The following is an 8,343-nucleotide window of genomic DNA, read 5'->3' as shown; positions in this document are numbered from 1 at the left end:
AGCGATTTTCTCTCGCAAGGTAAATGAGGTTAGAGATTATAGAAGGAGCGAAACTGTGCTTGGCGAAATTCAACGAATTAAGTATCTGCAAAATGAAAATTTAACTGATACAGTATACCCCTGAAACTGTGTTTAGGTGGAACACACATAAAAAACCACTAATGTTTCCATAAGAGCAAACGATAATAACGTATCAGTCATTATTAGTGAACAAGGATTTGTAGACTGAGGAAACAGACACGGAAGTGCGATTTGTCGCACACAGAGATTAAAACTCACTGATTAATCGGAAGCAAAGTTCACCATTTTCCCTTAATAAATGAATCATGAAAATCAGCTCGTGATTCACAGCAAAAAGAATCGTGAAAGTTAACCGGCACTAGGGACATGAAGCGAATCGTAACCGATTAAGGACCGAATTCCATTCCATCTCAATTTGCGTAAAACGATGCTCAAATATCACTCGAGAGAATCTCGAACTGCTCTTAACTATTGAGTGTAGCCAGTATTGAGAATCCTAACTTAAAGTAACCCTTATCCAAAAATCACTGTTCACGAGTGTACAGAAACAGAACATCAAACTTACTTGACCACGGAACAGCAATTGACGCTGTGACCCCCGCGTCTTGGTAAGTTCTGTCCAAAATCTAAAATGCCTCAGGCATACAAACAGTGAACAGACTTGGTGGCAGTCCACGGACCAATTACCAAGATAAATTTGCTAGAAAGAGAAAGTGTCTCCTCCAGTCGGAAGAGAGGAAGACATTATTCCTGTCCACCTAAAATTTTCCACTCCCTTCAAAGACTGAAATTTTGAAGACAGCTTGGATTGAACAGGTCCAGTCTCCTGGTTGCAAGTCTAGGAAAACGCAGCTGAGCACGATGCAAGGCTTCCTGCCAATCGTAATTTAGATGACACTGAACACACGCAATTAAGATTGCCAACGTGATCTTCTTCCCTGGCATGGAAAATATGAGCAAATACAGGCAATGAAAAGATACTCAGCATATCTTGATAAAGCAAAACCACAAAATTATGTGAGAAGCGGACTGATTGACGCCTAGCAATACTCTACGAGCATGGTTTTCAAGCCTCTTGAGTTCGTAACTCCCCTGATCCATTTTGTTGTTTCCGTCCTTCTCTGTAGGAGACACTGGGCTTGTTGTACATCTTGTCAAATTTTGGCATCAAATGACATACAACTATCCTCATTTCCTCCTCCAAACAAAGTCTTGATCTGCACATGGTTTTTATGATAGCTGCTGTCGAAAAGGCAGTCTCGGAAACATAAGGCATTGCAAAAGAAATTAATACCTTCAATGCTTTCTTGTTGAAGCTTGGAAACTCTTTTTTTGCCGAATACCAATATGTCGGTAATGCCATTGATGAAAAATTCTCTTTTGATGCAGAATCTGATGTAAGTTCATCAACTGTTCCTCTTCTGTAGTGTTGAAGTCAGAAGGAGAATCATTACCGAAGGGATCTTGAACCTACCAAAACCTACCACAGTTCTCAGGAAAGTATTTTTCAGTATGAACTTGAAGTTAAGACAAATTCCCTTCGATTAAAATATGTGCAGTAAGGCTAATCTCATTGTCATTTATAAACTGCTGAAAACATGGAAAGTAGCCCATTTCCCTTCCGTCATTCATTCTTCTCTTCGAAAGGAGAAGGTTCTTTTTCAGGGCCGGAACTTCGTCAATGAGCTGAGTGAAATGAGCTTCACTTCCTTGTAGAGTTATTCAGTGAGTTAAGCTTCTCAAACACATCACATAAGAATGCGACCTTCAAAAGAAAGTGGGTTCCTAGAAAGAACATGGTTCTGATGTGATTTTCTTCTTCCAGATAAGTATAAGTTCACACCTAAATTAAAAAAATTAGCGATAGTACGTTTTCCCTAGAAAGGCAACGAATGCTGCTATAAAATTAGATGTGTGTAACCCCCTTACCGATATCGGGACCCACTTATCTAAAGAGCTCTAGCTTTCAGACGACGTCTTAATAAAGTTCATCAGTTTTACGACAGTTTGTAGTATTTCAGAGCAACACTGAAGTGTTGCTAAGCAACTGATTTTCTATGGATAATGCAAATGGCTCCACATCAAGGATGCTCACTGCGCTCCTCTGCTTACCGATAGAGGCGTACAATGTAATTACGACTTCCTATACGGCGAGTGCAATGTCTCTTCGTGCTCAAAATGCTGTTCAACAGTACCACAAATGCGGCAGTTGTGTATATTCACTGCGCCCTTAGTGTAAAATGTGTCTCATCACTCCACAGAATATTTCCCGGCCACATGCCATCTACATCGATATGTGCCAGAAACAGAGGATAAAATTCAGAACGTTGCTGCGGATCAAGATGTCTGGATGATGTATGGTTATCAATGTGAAATAGAATGCAAAACTTCGTGCACATTTGACCATGGGATGGACAATTCTCGTGACACGACACGAGCACTAGCACTAGCCGTGCCACGTGCTGCATGGTCACTTACGGCAGCAGAAACCCGGTCAATAGCTTCCATTGGGATAGGACATCTTTTTTTTCCCAGGTGCCATACCGAGCTCACCCGTGTTTTCGAATTTCATTATCATCTTCTTTAAACAATTTAATGACACTGACCTCTCCTCAGATCTTTTAGTCGGCGGTAATCCCTCAATACAGCCCTGTAATTGCTGTTTCGATAAAACAGTTTCACTAACAGTGCACGGTCTCTCTTCGCAATAGCCGTACTGTTTATTCCCGGTATGACTTCTCAAATGATAGCTTTGATGTCATACCATTATTCTAACAGCTTATAGCGCCAGATTTGCACCTGGGGCCATAATTGGAGCTAATTGGTTATTCAGCGTAAATCGGTTCTACATTAATGCGTTAACATAACTACCAAGTTTCGCTGTCATACGATAATTGCAGGCCACAAAGGACCTCTGCGAGTAGGTGCACTGTAATTACAACCACTCGATGTCAATATGTTAGGGGGCCTTATTTGAAACCATCTGCCTCGAGTAAATCCTAGTACAGGAATGGAAAGCGGAAGATGAAGAGTACAGACAGGAGGAGAATAGAAGCTTTTGAAATGTGGTGCTACGGAATAATGTTGATGATCATATGGGTATATCGAGTAACCGATGAAGAGGTACTGCATCGAATTGTGGAGAAACGAGTTTTATGGTTCAGCTTCACTAAAAGAATCGTTAGACTGATAGGACACAACCTCAAGTATCAAGGAATTGTTGATTTGGTAATGAAAGGAAGTATGGGGTTGGGGGAGGGAGTTAAAAAAATATAGAGGGAGACCAAGTATTGAATACAGTAACAAGAGTGCATTACTTAAACAGGTGTGGGAAAACTTGGACGGGGTAGACCCGCGAAAAGAGATTCATCAAGCTAGTCTTCCTACTGCTGACAACACAGTAACAGTAACAACTCTACCAGTTTAATTAAAGTCCATCATAAGGACTGCGTACGTGCTGTGTGGGCTGACAAGCGTACCCATACACAGCAGAACGGCGACATGCGGGCTGTGGGACAGAGTGGGTTTTTTTACGGGCCGTTGGCGAGGCGCATCTGGTGGCTCACAGCACAGAGCAGCAAAGCACAGCGGGCCCGTATCTGCGCTGGCCTAATAACTCTGGCGCGTGTAACGGATCCCCGCAGTTCGGCTGCCGCCTATCTGCTCGGAAGCCCGCGTGGAGCCGGGCCACGACACCCGGCCACGTGTGACCTCTGCTTCCACGCCACACGTGTAAGGGCGGGATTCGAGTGGTCAGGCATGGTCCGTCGGTAATCAGCCTCTAATCCTACGAGAAATCAATCTTCCCTAGTATAATGGTTTATCAGTATATGAAGAAACCTTTAATAGCCAAGATCGCATTCTTCAAAAAAATTTTGTTGGTTATACAACCTGCTCCATTAAGACCCTTTCACACATAGTATCTAATTTTGATCTGTATATCGGCTTCTTATAAGCATTCTACCACCATACTGAACTTATTTACATCGACTATGATGAGTAAGGAGTTAACACTTCTTGTTATAGGAAAACCTCTTGCTGCTTCCTCTACAATATTTCTTGTGCTTTCTTATACTTAATGCACGTTCGAATTACTTGATTCAGGTTGGCTGCCTCAGTCTAATCCTGACCATGACATCTAGGAACTAGAATTTTTATTCTACATACATGTGCGGGGTAAGATCCGTGTCTCAGTCTCATAACAAATTTGGACGTCACCTGAAGTTTACTTAGCTTCACATATTCGAACCACAGTCTGGGAGATATGTCAGGTTGTATGGCTGCTATGTGTATGTCATTTAGGGCAGAGATACAGGCCATTCATTGTTCCTGCGAACGTAAGCGGTTTTCTGGCTCGTAGATATGAAATAAGTACAAAGGACTGTGATTAGACGGAGCCGTTCTTCGCTAATGGTCCTATTTGGTAGATGATGGACTGTTTTGTTACATAAAACTGCGTGATGTCCGTTCATAAACTACTACCACGCAGATTTAGTTGATTCCTTCAGAAAACAAAAACAGGAGGAAATACCAACCGCGACCCATTGGTGCTTGCAAAATTTGGTACGGGAAACTCGCTGCGGCAACACCCTCAAACGGAATCTTTTCGATAGTCCCCTATCGCTTTCTGAGAGCTTCAGGGCAATGCTGTTAGACGCTAATCACGCTATGTTGACGTTTAGTTCACTTGTCGTGACTCGCACATTGGACCACGAAACTGATCACTATATACTTGAGTGAAACTCTTCACCTTTCTCACTGAAATAGTTGTTTTCATGAGGATTCAATATCAAAATAGTATAAAGCATCTCATATTTCAATTAACGTATCTGGAAAATGATCAAATTAAAAGTCTGACTAACATAAACTTGCTGCATTACAGAGTAATATAGCAAATCCATGTCTGCCACCTGTTTGCTTCACATCCTTGAATTCTAGAAGATATGATGGACTATTTATGTACATCAGAAAGTTTCACTGCGTAACTGAAATTTAAATACAGAAGCTACACAAAATACCATTTTTCCTAACGTATATAATATAGCGACTGCTGAACTACTTAGAATAGGTGTATTTTTAAATGCTGCAAGTGTCCATCGTCATTAATATACCGTATATAACTTGTGCCTTCGGGCTTTTGAGTCCAAAGACAGATTTGATGCAGCCTATAGTACTATACTATAATGTATAATGTCATGTGGTTCAAATGGCTCTGAGCACTATGGGACATCTATGGTCATCAGTCCCCTAGAATTTAGAACTACTTAAACTTAACTAACCCAAGGACATCACACAACACACAGTTATCACGAGGCAGAGAAAATCCCTGACCCCGCCGGGAATCGAACCCGGTAACCCGGGCGCGGGAAGCGAGAACGCTACCGCACCACCACGAGCTGCGGACTGTATAATGTCAGCATGGCATTGTGTGACACAGTCATAATGGAACAGAACGTATACTAAGGACTTTTTTGAAGATCAGAAGATGACAGCCTTAACTTCTAAAACGGGTCATCAGGAATAAATAACACTGGAAGCGATATGGACTATTAGGGGTTTCTTCAAGGCAAATACAGGACGCTCCTTCCCGTCCCTAACTATGAGAAATTTCATGGTTTATCAGTATTTCACTAGTTCATTTCTATCAGTTAAACTGTAGCGGTGAACTTGGTTTAGACCTACATTGTGAAGCTAATTGATGTTGATTGCATTTATTAAACACGAACATGTTCGTATTTCAGTGTGGTGCCTCGTATCGCTACCACCCTACCGGTGTCGCAGAGTTAGCAGTGGAACTGCAAGTTTACGTCAGATAGGGATAGCGGTCGTGCTGGACCCTGCGGACCCAATGGGGCACGCCCGCTGAGCCACGCACCCAGCGGCTCTGGACTACGGGCGCCCTCTGTCGCCGCGACATAGGACGGCCGGCGGCAGCCACACAGCCCACTCGCACTTGGAGCCACTTCGGTACGTAACGCTGCACAGACGCCGTCCAGTCGTGGCTCCGCTTTAGTTCAGAGAGCCTAATCCTTTCTGCTATTGTACTAGCTGGACACTATGCCTTGCTGCATTATTTGTAATTGATATTCGCTCGTTTGTAGAAATACAATTGAAGTAAATCTTCTGTCTACTGTGTTAACTTGTGCGCTAATCATTACTGCTCCTGTCTAACTTTCCTACGATGACAGTTACCACACAGCTCTGTAGCTACACACTCTTCTTTTCGATGTGTACGAAGCAGTACATAACATTCTGTGCGGGATTTGCAATTAATAACAAAACAATTAGGTGCGTCAATTGCAGGAATGTAAATAAAGTACAGTACAATTCGATACTGTGTCGTTCTTAATTACGACGCAGGCATTGCAGTACCATACTTGTTCGCCGATACCAGGACATGACGAAAGAACAGCCACCATATCCATGTAAGTATATAGTTCTGGCAATACTGGCCATGACTTTCCTCTTCTGTGCAGATGAACACATATTACTCGAACTCTCACGGGACTTGGTAAGAATGTCTTCCACGAGTAATGAGTTTTCTGGGTAGGGACACTACGAATGTAGTGTGTGTACATATGAGGTGAGAATGTGAGTCTTGCGGGAGGCGTGCGTGAGATACTCCCTGCAGTCGCAGTATCCGCTGTGCCCTCGATGGCTCAGCTGGGTAGAGCGTCTGCCATGTAAGCAGAAGATCCCGGGTTCGAGTCCCGGCCGGGGACTCACACCCCGTTGATATATATCAACACCCTCCAGCAACAGAAGGTATTAATATACACTCCTGCAAATTGAAATAAGAACACCGTGAATTCATTGTCCTAGGAAGGGAAAACTTTATTGACACATTCCTGGGGTCAGATACATCACATGATCACACTGACAGAACTACAGGCACATAGACACAGGCAACAGAGCATGCACAATGTCGGCACTAGTACAGCGTATATCCACCTTTCGCAGCAATGCAGGCTGATATTCTCCCATGGAGACGATCGTAGAGATGCTGGATGTAGTCCTGTGGAACGGCTTGCCATGCCATTTCCACCTGGCGCCTCAGTTGGACCAGCGTTCGTGCTGGACGTGCAGACCGCGTGAGACGACGCTTCATCCAGTCCCAAACATGCTCAATGGGGGACAGATCCGGAGATCTTGCTGGCCAGGGTAGTTGACTTACACCTTCTAGAGCACGTTGGGTGGCACGGGATACATGCGGACGTGCATTGTCCTGTTGGAACAGCAAGTTCCCTTGCCGGCCTAGGAATGGTAGAACGATGGGTTCGATGACGGTTTGGATGTACCGTGCACTATTCAGTGTCCCCTCGACGATCACCAGTGGTGTACGGCCAGTGTAGGAGATCGCTCCCCACACCATGATGCCGGGTGTTGGCCCTGTGTGCCTCGGTCGTATGCAGTCCTGATTGTGGCGCTCACCTGCACGGCGCCAAACACGCATACGACCATCATTGGCGCCAAGGCAGAAGCGACTCTCATCGCTGAAGACGACACGTCTCCATTCGTCCCTCCATTCACGCCTGTCGCGACACCACTGGAGGCGGGCTGCACGATGTTGGGGCGTGAGCGGAAGACAGCCTAACGGTGTGCGGGACCGTAGCCCAGCTTCTTGGAGACGGTTGCGAATGGTCCTCGCCGATACCCCAGGAGCAACAGTGTCCCTAATTTGCTGGGAAGTGGCGGTGCGGTCCCCTACGGCACTGCGTAGGATCCTACGGTCTTGGCGTGCATCCGTGCGTCGCTGCGGTCCGGTCCCAGGTCGACGGGCACGTGCACCTTCCGCCGACCACTGGCGACAACATCGATGTACTGTGGAGACCTCACGCCCCACGTGTTGAGCAATTCGGCGGTACATCCACCCGGCCTCCCGCATGCCCACTACACGCCCTCGCTCAAAGTCCGTCAACTGCACATACGGTTCACGTCCACGCTGTCGCGGCATGCTACCAGTGTTAAAGACTGCGATGGAGCTCCGTATGCCACGGCAAACTGGCTGACACTGACGGCGGCGGTGCACAAATGCTGCGCAGCTAGCGCCATTCGACGGCCAACACCGCAGTTCCTGGTGTGTCCGCTGTGCCGTGCGTGTGATCATTGCTTGTACAGCCCTCTCGCAGTGTCCGGAGCAAGTATGGTGGGTCTGACACACCGGTGTCAATGTGTTCCTTTTTCCATTTCCAGGAGTGTATAATTCTAATTAAATTGAAATGTCCTCCCCTGTGCAGGAATTACATGGTGTGCGTACGAGTACAGTCTGTGACTCAGCAACGACGGCACATGGAAGTCTGTGTCTGGCAGTCAGCGTAAGTG

General features: G+C 45.4%; 1 non-coding gene across 1 annotated transcript; it reads left to right on the top strand.

The window, feature by feature from the left end:
- Positions 1-6,668: 6,668 nt before the first annotated feature.
- Trnat-ugu (transfer RNA threonine (anticodon UGU)) lies at positions 6,669-6,744 on the top strand. The gene has a single exon. It is a non-coding gene; the product is annotated as a tRNA-Thr (tRNA).
- Positions 6,745-8,343: the final 1,599 nt, after the last annotated feature.

This window comes from Schistocerca serialis, chromosome 5 (genome assembly GCF_023864345.2).
Source record: "Schistocerca serialis cubense isolate TAMUIC-IGC-003099 chromosome 5, iqSchSeri2.2, whole genome shotgun sequence".
Lineage (NCBI taxonomy): Eukaryota > Metazoa > Arthropoda > Insecta > Orthoptera > Acrididae > Schistocerca > Schistocerca serialis.
This window is presented reverse-complemented; position numbering and strand designations above follow the sequence as displayed.